This window comes from Cloeon dipterum, chromosome 2 (assembly GCF_949628265.1).
Source record: "Cloeon dipterum chromosome 2, ieCloDipt1.1, whole genome shotgun sequence".
Classification (NCBI taxonomy): domain Eukaryota; kingdom Metazoa; phylum Arthropoda; class Insecta; order Ephemeroptera; family Baetidae; genus Cloeon; species Cloeon dipterum.
The window spans coordinates 31,838,756-31,852,766 of record NC_088787.1 but is presented as its reverse complement, the minus strand read 5'-3'; the positions used below and the strand labels follow the sequence as shown (position 1 = coordinate 31,852,766).

General features: G+C 42.6%; 1 protein-coding gene across 3 annotated transcripts in view; it reads right to left on the bottom strand.

The window, feature by feature from the left end:
- zfh1 (Zn finger homeodomain 1) overlaps positions 1-14,011 on the bottom strand; it is a 243,756-nt gene that overhangs the window by 129,760 nt on the left and 99,985 nt on the right. The gene's annotated exons all lie outside the window — the stretch shown is intronic.

Below are 14,011 nucleotides of genomic sequence, written 5' to 3'. Positions count from 1 at the left end.
TATCTCGACGGCCCAGCCGCCCCGTGGCTTCTGTGCCCGTCTCGATCTCGATCGCTGACAGGCTAACGTGCTTATACTAATGTGCAGAAATTAAAACTGACAAACAAAAATGAAATGCCTTTCTCGTATTATTATCTGCCCGCACCGGAGAAAAATTATCGTGTGAAAAAAAGTTTCATTCCGCATACAGAGATGGTTTAATTTAATAAAAGAACCAAACAGAAATTACTTTTTTATTTATTATCCCATTTACTATTTTCCCACACGTGCTCATCGCATTGTTTCTTTACAGGAAGAGGTGAGTAAAATATCACTGCAGGCAATACTGTGATCCCCACTAGAAAGGTTGGAGGGTTCCTCCATCTGGAGGAAAGGGGAAATACAAAGGCAACGTTTCCTGCTCTCCTTAAAATCAGGCCCGGGGCAAGATCATTTGTTTTGTTTGGTCGTGACATCTCGCCTACCTGCTGCTTACCAGCACTTGATTCTTTTGTGCGTTTATTAAGTTCCGACCTTCGTCTGGTTTGGCTATAGTGAATGAATAGGAGTATCACACATGTGCAAAGTGCGTGCATGAATAGGCAGCCTTTTATGATTTTTATGCGGCTAATGCAGTTTCCCCTCGAATCTTTTCCTTCTTATAAGCACAACAAAGTGAAGAAATAGGCCATAAAGTCATCTGGGTATTGACAACACAGTGGATTGAAACTTATTTTCGCGCGCAGATGAGATTGTACTCGAAAGGTTAGGGTACACAAAACAACTCTCGGAACGCCAACTTTTGAGTTAGGAAAACAAGTATGTATAAATAGACTCTGAGTAATCCTGGCAGGAAACGGGATTTCCTTGAACTCAATGGACATGAGATTTATTAATTTATTACCCTCGCATAGTAAGTAGCTTGAAACTATTACAATGAAAAACAGTTTTCTTGTTGAGAGTAAAGAAAGAGCACCCAGGAAAAATGCAGAAAAATCAATCCAAACATATGACTAATTGTAAGTAAATCAATACAATGTAAAAGCCACTCAATAGCAGTTTTTAATTTTCAAGCTAGAAATTAAGAAGACGAATTTTCCGAGAGTTGGAAGTTGGAAAGCGGAATCCGCAGGAGACGGGTCGGGTTGGGGTGCGTTTTCCGTACATCAATTATTTTTCTGATTATTTACCTCGGCCCTCATAGGGATAGGTAAGAAAACATAACTTTGACAACGTTAAGAAAAATGAATTTCTGACCATTCAAGAATTTCAGGTAGATGGTTGCATCAAACAAATCGAGTACGGCCGCATTCTATTTTTGTTAAGCACGATTATGATTTATGAAAATCCATTATTATGAAAATCCAGTGTATTGACAATTTCGGAAATATTCCTGTCACAAATGGAAACACAGCACTTCGTACAAATATTTTGCGGGCATCTTATTTTTATTTTCAAAATTAGGCTGAAACTCATCACTTCTTCCAAATAATTTCTCATACGCAATTTCACGAACCAAAAGTCACTCCGCGGTATTTGAACTAACAAAGCTATAGTCGCAGCCAGGGGGAATGCAAGCAAGATATTTGAGCTATGTGTGGGTTGGTTCAGTCAGCAATCAAAACAAAAGACAGCATGGAATTATCGGGATTCCACAGGTATGCGGAGCCTGCATGACTCTCGGATTTCACACACCTTTCCGGCACGAGGGGGAGGTAAATGCGGATCGTTTTCTATTTTGTAAACTGTTTTTAATTACTTTAACTGATTATTTTCAGCGCAATGTGGCGAGTGTGCACTTGCAGCACACATGAGAATGATAAATAATTCAACTTGGCGCAATAAAGTTTACAACTGCCCTCGCAGCTAATTGCGCGCCGAGCAGGTTGCTAAATCGTAAAAAGCTGCATCTCGAATCTCGAAACACTCGCCGACACACAGAAGGGAACGCTTCATTTCTCGCCCAGGTACGTGTCTTTCATCTGCATGCCACATGTGCGAGACCGACCTACTATTTACCCGAGGCCCGCGCACATATGTGTAACGCGAGCGGCGGCAGGATGACTGCTCGTCGGGCTTTAATGAAACGAGAGGCGCTGCCAAAGAAAAATAAAACGCATCAGCGCAGGTATGTGCGATAAAACGCCGACGGAGGCAAATTTTGAGAACACTCACTCGTTTCATTGCTGGATAAATTACGCGTGACGAAAATTTGCGCCTATCAGCAATAATTCAGGCACGTCTCTTTGCAAAACGCTGCGAGTGTGAAAAATGCGAGGCACAGCGATCTTTTCTTTTTCAGCAAGTGCGTGCCAATTTACACAAGCAGCGGCAAAGCTTTTGTGATATTTAAAATTATGGTCTTTCCTAGTAAATTCAAATTATTTCGACAAAATATTCCTTTTATGGGTTTTACGGGAAAATTTTGGAAAAACCCATCTCCACGAGGCGCAATTTCCAAAATGAGGCGTGCTTTGAATTCCTCTTGCGAGCCCAATCGAATTGACACCAAATTTAATGTCGTAGATCAAGGTTGAAGGTCAATTGTTAATTGTGGCTTTTGATTAAAATTTTGAAAATAAGCTCAGGGTTTGGGAATTTTGAAAATATGCTTTAAAGTTGTCCAGTGACATTTATAAATTATTGTGAAAGTTTTTAAGTGGTTCCCTCTCTTTTTTTCGAAAAATTTCACTCCAAAAATCGAAAAAACATGATTTTTTTCTTTTTTGCAATTTATTTGAAACTCCAAATCTCGAGTTCTAACAGTCGGAATTACCAAATCTACCTACCGTTAGACTCATCTTAATCTTCCCTGACCAGCTGAAGGGTTAATGGGGGTGCTTACTGCTTGCCCTCATCCCATTGAAAATGAACGGACAAACACTGGCTTCGAAATTCGATTTTAAAACAATTCCGTAAGGGTCTTATTTATTCGATACTCCATGTGACATATGACCAGATAATAATTTTTTAACTGGTGTTCTTCGTTGAAAATTGAAAAGTACTTAAATTCAATGACTTTGAAAAAAAGGTTACGTAGCAGAATTTCCCTGTAAATGGATTTATAAATATGTACTGATTAAAACTTCATTAAAATTTCTCTTATTCATTCATCGATAAAATTAAATCAATTTTTAGAAATTTGGATTTTCCTCGCCTCTAGTTTCAGCAAAGAAATATCAGCAAACCAAATAATCACTCTATGTCAGAAAGGCAAAACAAGCTCTGCTTCAGTAATGAAGTGCGCCTTTTTCGCGCCTCTCACTTGAAACCCTCTCTGCTGCATATGCGTTCGTTTTGTGTGTTTCGCGGTAGAGAGTGAAAAGTGAGTGTGCGTCTCCTCTTCTCGTTCCATCTAAATTTACCCGTGTAGTATACGTGAATATACACGCAGCGCACACAAGAAGTGCCGGGTAGGTAGATTCAAGTGCCCTTCCTTCTCTCTGGCTCACTCTCGCAGGAGCAGTCTTAATAATATAAAGCAGGTGCTCGAGAAAGGTGTCACGAGCAGAGCGGCCCTAATAAATGAGCTAATTTCCACGCTGACTGCTGGTCCCTCGGCTGCTAAATTACTCGGCAAAACAGGCCGAGAAACAAGCGACTTTTGTCTTCTTCTTCTACTTCTCCTTTGTACGCGGCGCGCGTGTGAATTATTTAAGTGGCTGCAGGGTAGACACGGTAAGCACCCGCCGCCACGTCGTAAATTTATGGTCATTGGTGTTGACAATGCAGCCAAGTGTTTACCTTGCCGCTACCCAGACTAATAAATTCGAGATTTGTTTAAACAATCAATACTGCAGTGCAAACTGGCAGCCAAATTGCGGTCGTTAGCACAAATCATCAGGGTATGAGCCAGACGCACATTAACAATTATTTAATTTATATTTATTTACTATTTAAGCTGCATAAATATCAATTTATGAGCTTGTAATAATTTCACTGATAAACAAATCACACACAAACAAGTTGTTTCAATCATGCTTTCCATTTTAGAACATGGATAACGTGCACGTGTAATTGCAGTAGAGGCGAAAAAAGTTTTAAACTAGTGTGAATTATAACAACATTCGCACTACTTCTCTGTAAAGTAATTATCATATCAGTTAACAACAACATTTATTCGCCAATCTAATAAAGCAACTTTCACGGTACAATTCACTAACCGCAAAATGCAGCTACTGCAGCAGCCAGAGCCGCGTGATGTACGTGCAACATCCGCGCATGTAAAACGATTGTTCTCTCGCTAATCTGTTGGCTTAAAAAGTAGCCGCGGGCAACACGCACGCATTTTAACGGTTAATTTGCCAGCAATATCATACCTTGGCTAATCCAGCGCGCCGATCTACCTTTGCAGCGGGGGGATGGCAACCAGGGGGTGGGTGCCGAATGAATGGAGCTCGTGTCTGGCTCAATTGTTCAGGTTAATCGCATTCAAGGTGGGGTGCGGCCGCGTGTGTGTGTGTATTAGCGCAGTGAAAGCGGCGCGGTGGCGGCGGCGGCGGCGGTTCCAATAATCCCTCGGCCGGCGGGTGCACATAGGTGAGCCGCCGGGGGCAGAACAGATTTTGTTGCAGACAATAATAATCAGAATAGCACACTGCAGTGCACGCCGATCTGCATGCAGCAGATGGCACGCAGGCAGCAAGCCACCCCTGCCTGCACGGGAAGTGGATAAGTGAGAGTGAGAGCAGTGTGTTCAATCGCTTCGCTAAAGATAGAATGATGAATACGCATCTATCGACTCGTGTATTTGCATACTGAATTTAGTTAATATATAGATTTTAAAAATTCACATCATGTAAAGCCAAAGGAAAAATTTATTTTCGTTATTCCTATTCCGCGATTGCCACGCAGGTTGGCTTGTCGTGATAACTGAAAATTTAAGACTAAAAGGTAAATGTAAAGAGAAAAAAATACCGATTATAATTGATTAGAGTTTTGAGTCTGTGACGTCATCAGTCAGCTGCTTGACCGAAGACCAGTTTGGAGAGCAGGTGAGGCCAAAACAGGATTCAAAGCGAACGGCAAAAGAGTCGAATTTATAGTACACAATTCTATTTGGGGGAGGACCGGGTGGTTCAACTGCCGTTTGACCTGCTGGTCTGATTGCTATTATTCTAATATATATATATATATATATATATATATATATATATATATATATATATATATATATATATATATAAACAGTTTAATCACAATCTGATTACAATGGATATAAGCGAATCCATTTTGTGCACAAAAATGTTCGAATTGCGTCTGCTCTCACTGATCTGCTATTTGAAATGCAATTATTCGGGGGGATGCGCCGCTCTCTACCTGGATTTGGCCTGAAAATGGATTATTCGCGTCGACGTTGCTGCTTCTGACTAAATGCTTCGTCAGCATCTGCGGAGATAAGACTAAAAGAGTGCGCGTGGCGGGCTCTCTTGCCGCCGCATTTTCCAAAAGGTATATACGGGGGAGAGAGAAAGGAGAGCGAGAGAGAGAGAGAGAGAGAGAGAGAGAGCGAATGATAGATGGTCACCGGTCGGGAATAAAAAATATCAAAGGCGAAGGAATAAAACGCGAGAGAAGGAAGAAAGTGATTAATTATTTTTATACGTTTTTCCACCTTTGCCTGCGCCTTTCCGAGGCGGCCGGGGTGCGCAATAAATTGCGATGGAAGGTGAAATCATTTTTACCTCCGCTTTTTTGCTGACTGCCGCGCTGGAGAGAAAGTAAGTGACGCCAAAATGCTCCGAAGCCGACTTCCCAAAGGGCTCCCATTCATCACAACAGCACCAGCAGCGGCACTCGCACGGAAGGCAAACGCATACACACACAGCCGGCCGAGTGTTTTTGCCACCCAAGCCTTTTCACAGTTCTAACAAAGGCGCATACGTGCAAAAAGCACACCGGGAATAGATTTACTCATTTCTGCAACTCGTTCTTAAAATAAGACTGTTTGTAAATTTTTTCCAGAGCTGAAATTCCTGAAATATCTTTTGCTGTTTAAAAAAAATTATCTTCAGTGATCAAATGAGTAGCAGTATACATAAAACAGGTTGATGCGCTATCAAAGTTTCATTTTTGACAAGTCGACACGACGTTCCAAAAATCGGCCGTTACTTTGGTGGTTCTTTGACTGAACCTAAGGTGACCAATCAGAGAAGCGAGGGGTTCTCTCTGATTGGCTAGATCGAGACAGCAGCGCCACAGCAAGAAGACATGAAGCCAGCAGCTAGACTTGTCACTTTTCTCGCTTCCGCTGGCTGTCGCTGTGGCGCTGATGCCTCAATCTGACCTCTTCCTTCTCTGGCTGCTCGCCGAAGTTCTTGTGCCTGCTCTCAGACCAAAAACCACCAAAGTTTTTAGGTTTCTTCCGATTTTTTGCACGTTGCGATTAATTTTCGAGCAGGGAATTCGACTGCCTGACCTAATTCAACCGTCAGAAATCGATTAGCACAATCAAAATAAAATTCCAGTGCTACTTTTATATAGTCCTAATCGTGCATAAACTCCAAGTTCTATGAAAAGTCCGTTATTTTGCCATGTAAAACACAAAGGAGCACTCCCAATCGGGGAAACGACACGTAGGAAAGAGGCAGAGTGCAGCATCAAACAATGGACTTGGGTGTTCAGTTTGTCTGCGAGAACATGCATCAAATAAAAACGGGGCAGCACGCGTTCGCAGTTGGCATTCACTTGGCAGTCAGTCAGTCAGGGGGTGGGAAAATAAAACGAGCCGGCAGCAAAGCGCGCACACGGATAAAAGCAAGGTAAAGGGATACGTGGATACGGGGGTTGCTAGGGGGCGACTGATCCCAGAGCGCAGCTTTGTCTGTGCTCCGCGGCGAGACGCGTGCCGAACAAAAGGTGAATCCATTCACCAAATGTTTGTCCACGCTAAAATAAGCGTGCACACAGGAAAAAATCACTGCCGATTTAAATCACAAGGAGAGGTACACGCGTTTTTTTCCGCGGAGGGGGGTGCGTTCTTCGCACGCCGCGCGGGGGTTGAAACTGTTGCAGCGCCGGCAGTTAGAAAAATATTGTTTATCGTGTAATAAATATTTCGCGCCGCGGCGGCTGCTTTCACCTGAAACAATAAATGTTTTTCATTTCCGCCTTTGTTAGCGAAACCGGCTGGGCAAATCGTGTTAGGGGATTTTTTTTGTTCCGCCGGAGCTGAAAAAAGGCGCCGGGAAAATAAATTTTTGATGTAAAATATCGTTATTTGTTATTTTAAACCGAAAATTCGCCAAATCAGATTCTCAGGTATTTTGTGAAGCGTGAAGCCGTTGTCGGCAATATGGCAAAGTTTTCTAATATCCAAGGACAGCAGAGCAGGGCACACACGCACACGATTCTCTTGGCAGCGCATTGTTTTGGACGAAAGGGTTGCCTGCTTGGGTTTGTGCTCAGGCCTGATATTGATATATTATTCTCTCTCTCTCTCTCTCTCTCTCTCTCTCTCTCTCTCTCTCTCTCTCTCTCTCTCTCTCTCTCTCTCTCTCTCTCTGCGCGCAGCTAGTGTTGACTTTGGGCCATTCCGTCCTCCTTACCTTCCACTCAGTTAGCTCGGCTCTCCATTACCTGCAGCTTTCTCTTTCCATCAAGTCGATTTATTTAGTTTCCCGTGCCGGCAGCAATGTCAAAGCCCCTCAGCACGTAAAACGAGCCACTCGCTCCACTCCATACTCCACTCGGGAGCAGCCGCAGCATCCCAACGTCCGACGCAACGCACCCCCTCGCCTCCAAGGTGAGCGAAAAGATTCTGCTCGACTGCGCTCACAAAAATTTAGTGCCGCTTTTACGGCCAAATTTTATATCGAGACACGCACATTGTTTCATTATTTTCCGGGGGAGCTGCAGCCCTCTCGTTTGTTTTTTGATTGGGATTAAATTAATAAGATCACCGAGGGCTGCTGCTTTCCACCTTGGTTTTATGGGCGTTCCAGCAAAAAGTTTAGAGTGCAAGTCGCAAAAGGACGGGGGAAATTAAAAGAGACGGTTCAGCAAAAAAGGAGCAACAGAGTTTTATATTGAACGAATTTGTGTCAGCCCTTGGCGAAAATTTTAACTTCTAATTTCAATTTTGGGCATTTTAAAACAATTGCATAGCTGAAAACTTTCCAATTAATAGTTTGCAAGCGGGTGCGGTACGTATAAAGCAGCCGGTGGCACAATTTCTTCCCCTGCCTGCTTCCCTCCGGGGCTGCCTTAGCTTCCGCACCGGCCGCCATGATTTACGTCCTTTTTTCGCACCTCTCTTTCTTTTTGCGCGGTCGCCAGTTGGTTGGTTGGTTAGTTGGTTGGCACCGGTGCAGGCAGCCAGGCAGGCAGGCAGGTCGGCCGGCGCGCAGAAATAATAATTATTATCTGCACGCAGCGGAGGCGGCCGTCGGCTGCTGCCTCTCAGGATGCGCGGCCCGGAAATTTGATGAAAAGTGGTACTGGGCCAGACTGGCAAATGGAGCTGCTGGCTACCTTCTCGCCTTTCTACCTCAAAAGTTGCTTGTTCGCCCGAGCGGCCGCCACCGCATAGCACGTATGCGCGCCGCCAGATGACCAGCCGCTTTTCCTCATGCATGCTTCTCAGCCCCGGGCCCAGGGGTGAAATTGAAATACCTACCCTTATTGTTGAGAACGAATTAGGAGGCTAAACTCGGCTGAATGGATTTTTTACCCCAATATTAATTTATTTCCAGTTAGAAAAAAGATAAACAAATAAGACAGTCCAATTTCAGTGTTTGTATAACTTTATTCTCTTCCCCTACTCTTTTCTCGCGTGATGCCAGAAAAGTGGATGCGACGGTCCTGTGTTCCGGAATATTGAGTTACCTTTCCCTCGCCTTATAAGCACCTTTATAAGCCAAGGTGACTGTCGGCGTGTGTGTGTGTGTGTGTGAGTCTGCACGCGGACTGAGTGCCGGGGAGTTTGAGAATTAGGGTGGAAGGAAATGGCAAAGTTATGTCACTAACACAGCTAACCGGATTAGCCCTCCAACAAGGATGCTTTTCAGACGCACGCTGACGCCGCCGGATCAGCGTGGCAGCGAGGCTGTTGTAAAAAACTGCGCAGTTCTTTCTCGTTCTTGTCTGGTGAAATATTCACCATTTGATTGGTCTTCAAATTTCACGATGCGCTGAAAAACATAAAATTTCGACCTCCGATACCTCACAAACTAAAAACGATCCCATGTCTTTTAAAATTAATCTGCATTTCGGAAGTTTGCACCTCGTCAGTGCCTGGCCTGCTTAATTTTGACTTTTGACTGTACAAATCCAGCAGGGGATGCTCTGCTCCGGGCATGGCGAATGTTTATTTCGATTAAGTCTCGCAACGCCGGATTTATTTACCCTTTTGTTTGTCGTGCAAACGCACCTTTTCCCCGAGTGCCAGCTCCTCGTTGCTGCTGCGCTGTGCATACAATTTACGGCCGAGTGTTAAGTAAGTAAATAAAGGACCTGCCGGACTAATTACCTTCCCTCTCCGCACGCACATTAAACGCAGCAGCTCCAGGATAAATCGCCAGCCGGGCAGACGGGGGCGAAATTAGCCAGCCGGGCCAAAATCACGGCCTGCTTGACGCTTTAATACACCTTGCCAGCCGCTTTATCGCCGGATTATGCAGAAAAATCGGCTGCCACCCACTCAGCTCACGCTACACTTGGCAGGTGAAAAACAAGCCGCCTCCACTCACCGTGTCGCTTTTTAATTGGATCTGATGCTACTTTAATTTACGGCCGAAATGTCATTTGCCATGTTGAATAAAAGGAAAATACAGAAAAGATCCAGAGTTTGAAGAAATGTCACGAAATTGGCATCAAGTCCAGCCAACTCTTGAAAATTGCGTATTGAATTTTATTTACCAACAATATTTTTACTGTTACGGGTTTTACAGGACTGTTTTTGAAAACTTTGAGATCTCAGTTTTTTCTATCCGTGGTTTTTAATTATAAAGTTTGCTTTGGATTCTTCTCGCCGAACCTAGGTCAACGGTCACTACTAATTTAGTTTTGGAAATAAGTTCAGGATTGGAATTATTAAAATAAGCTTAAACGCTATCCCAAGACATGTGTACACTATCGTTAAAGCTTGAGAGTGATTTTCCTATTTTTTTAGCCGTGAAATTCCGCTTAAACACTCGAAAAACATGAATTTTTCGACTTCTTGCATTTATTTGCAACTCGAAATATCGGGTTCTAACCATCAGAAATATCAGAAATGCAAAAACTACCCATTGTTAGACTCGTCTCAATTTCCCCTGACCAACTGAAGGGGTTAGGTATGGGGGTGCTTACCCTCCACCCAAATTGCTATATATCAACCCCCTTTAATAACGAAAATATTTTATAACATTGCAATTTTTTATTCTTTCGCATTTGAAATTTTTGAAAAAAGGTACGGGGTTATAATTTAGAGTGATTTTTGGATTATTTTAAACATTTTTAAGCCCCGAGGAAGCATGTTTTTGTGTATTTAAAGCATGCTATTTAAATTGTAGCAAGGGGTTGAAAGGGGCGGTGGTTATCACCCCGTAAACATTTCAGCTGGTCAGGGGAGGTCGAGACGAGTCGAATAAAGTGCGGTTTTTGCATTTTTGATAGTTAGAACCCGAGATTTAGAGTAGAAAACAATTGTAACTCGTTTTGATGTGTAATTTCTTTAAAATAAAAAATGAAGAAAAAACTGAAATTTTCACAAACATTTTGATATCGCTATTAAACACTGCCTGAAGAGAAAATTTTTCCTCTGGTGATTTGGTTATGCAGCGCGCTGGACACGAACGCTTGGCAGGCTGCCTAAGCGGTTGAAATGCCGAGGAAGTGATCAAATAAAATTGGTAATAAAGTGCGGTTACCAGGTCAATTTTACTCGTATAAAAAACAGCATCAAAGGACAAAATGAAAAATCATTGTTGAATAAATCCAATTTCTCGGAACACCCAGGCTGACAAAGTTTGCAGAGAAAGCGAGGAAAAGCAATTAATTATGCCGCGCGCGACACAGCAACAAGCCGAAAATTGAAGTTTCCCGTTACAAGCACAGTTTAGCGTTTGTGATGCTTGCGATGATGAATCGAGAAGAAGGCAGCCACCCGCCGATCGCGCTGCCTCTCGACCTGCGGCCACTTCAAAGGGCTAATTTTTCTCTGCAAATCTGAGAATTTGGCAGCCGCGCTCAAAGGGTTAAATAAAGCGAGCCCGCACACACGCACACACACACGCAGGCAGGCAGGCAGGCACTCGAGGCTGCTGCTTTTTGCTGGCTGGCTGTTAAACATCCCCCTTGAGTGGTGCCATTAATTCATATCTCGGTCTCGCGTGTTTTTGCAGCCAAGGTGATGCCGCCGAGCTGAGGTGAGCGCAGCCACTCGCTCGCTCTTATCGCCTTGGTAAAATGGCCAAATTTCGGGGCCTGTGAACCGGCGTTGGCGTTGGCACGCTCGCTGCTTTCTCTTCCACCCTCCTGCGGCCATTTATAATTTCAATTTGTTCAGCTTGTTTCCTCGGTGCGCTGCTATTTTTGAACACTCTTGATTTAAGATAACTTCTAATTAAAGAACAGCCTGATCAAGTTGAAAATACACGATTTTTAATTGTTTCATTCGGTGATTGCTGCTGGTAACTATATTGTGTTGGATTTTTTCTAACTTTGCACGTAAATTTTAACCCTCTAAACTTGATAAACAGGCAATATTGGTCAATTTTTTATGCCAGTAAAATTTTATTTCTTCAGACAGGTTTCTACTGTTTATTAAATGTAAACTTCTCTTGTTTTTTATATTAAATAGATTTAATGATGAACAATCACAAACTTTTCGATTATCTGAAAAAGTTTTATCCTCCTATATAATTTACAATGTATCAACCTGGATGATTTGATTTTCACTCGTCAAATTGCTGACACATTAATTGCATTATATGTCTCGGCTGTTGCGGAGGCTGTTTTGAGGAGCAGTCTCGTTCCGGCAGCGTGGAGGGTCGCTTTATATAATAAGTATTCCTAGCATAATAATTTGGACGGCGGCCCCGCTTTCAGGCCGTGGCTGGCGCCTTGTCTAACCAACTCATTAATCTCTCCAAGTGAAATTTGTCAGCCGCAACTTCTCCTCTCCTGCGCGCAAGGTGGAAAGCAAGCTTCTAGCCAGCCCTTTCGCCCTAATGAGAAATTTCCGATTCGCTTCCTTCATGATGCTGTGGAAAAAACGTGAATGGCGCGCGACTCGAAAAATCTGCGTGAGTAATTACCGGCGGCTTACCTTCCTTGTCGTCGAGTCTTGCGCGGCCTGGGCCTTTGTTTCCACTCGACAACCTCAAGACAGATGAGTTGTTGCCTTTTGTTACCTGAATTAGCGCCGCCGCCTCGCACGCACGCAAGCTAGCTAGCAAGCAGCCCCCCATCACCCATCGCCGCTGTTTTTGTCTGTCAGCGTGAATAATGAGAAGCCGCCAGACCACTTTTTGACTTTCAAAACGATGTTTTCATTAAAAGCGAATAATCTAGAAAGAGTGTTTAAATCGGGTTTAAATTAATTACAAGAAATCTCTTCTACAAATTAAAATGGAACAGGTTTAAAAATTAAGGTAAAATAATCTTGTTGAACATTTCACTTCGTTTTATTACAAATTCTGTTCAATTAATTAAAATATTTAACAAAAATTCTAGCATTAAAAGCATGAAAATCTGATGGATGGCTAAAAATACTCTAATTAATTTGAATTTCAACATTAGATCAAGCACCCACGCAAAAGTGTATTTCGGTCTTTTATCAATGGACACGATCCCTGCAATCATTAATTACATAATCCAAGCCTCGAAATTAGCGACGACTTGTAAAGCTCTGTATTTTTATGCCACCATCATTTCCTTGTTTATTTTCGGCGCGGCGCGATTCATAAATTACTTAACGGGGGCGGCACCAGATCTCGTCGAAATTCCACGCAGATTTATTTGTCATCAATCTTTCGCGTGACAAATTCAAGCGTTTTTCGTTACGAAAATAAATACACTCTCTCGCACGGGGGTCGGCAGCACCTTAATGACTTTTCCGTGTTTTGCTGCGCTTTCACTTTGACAGCCAGATTCGGCCAGGCTCGCCCCCCGACCCCGAAATAAAAGTGCTGTCAACGCGCACCTGGGATATTCCACACACGAGAAAAGATTCACGCGAGTGAGTTTCAACTCGCGCTCTGCACTGCAGCGCCACCATACCTCAAGCTTAAATTGTACCACGCCCTCATCTTTTAGTTTCGCTAATTAGGGTTGGGACTTGTTGAAAATACAATATCAAATATCGATATTTTAAATGTATTATTTGAAAAATGTCAATATCTGATATAAAAATTTACCAAAAAAAAGCGAAAATAGCTTTTGAATGTTTTGTAGGAGGTCCCAGCCAAAATTAATAGCATAAGGTAGAGTTTTTTTCGCTCTAATTTAGGTATGGTACTTGTAGATTTAGTGCAGATATCAATTGACAAGTAGTAAATAGCAAAATAAAAAAAATGCAAAGTGTTCCTAATTGAATGGCCAAAATTTTAATACCTTGACGAAAAAGATCTTTAAATTTTCAGGAATCACAATAGTAAGTATTTTTATATTGCGGTGGAAATTTGAATTGACCTATCGCTTGATTAGCATTTAAACTTTGGAGCTGATTTTTCTCGCAAATTTGAACGGCAAAATGTGGGAAAATGTTAGCTATTTCCCAATTTTTTATAGGTAAAGGTAAATAGGATTATATGCTGTAATAAATGCTTTACTTTAACAACAACTCTCTGTATCAAGGTCGTTACTTCATGCGACCCTTACAAGTCATTTTATTAGTTTTATTTAATTTTGGAAATCCGATAAAGAGCGGTGAATAAAGGACCAATTCGGTGACATGGGAGGCTGCGAACACGAGTGGCATTTGCGCCGAAAGTGACACGCGCGCGCGTTTTCATCCGTTGCGTTGGAAAATAAATGAGAAAATATAATTTTATCACTTTTTTCGAGGAAGAAGGGGAGAGGGAGCTTAGTTAGGTCGCAGGTTAATAAC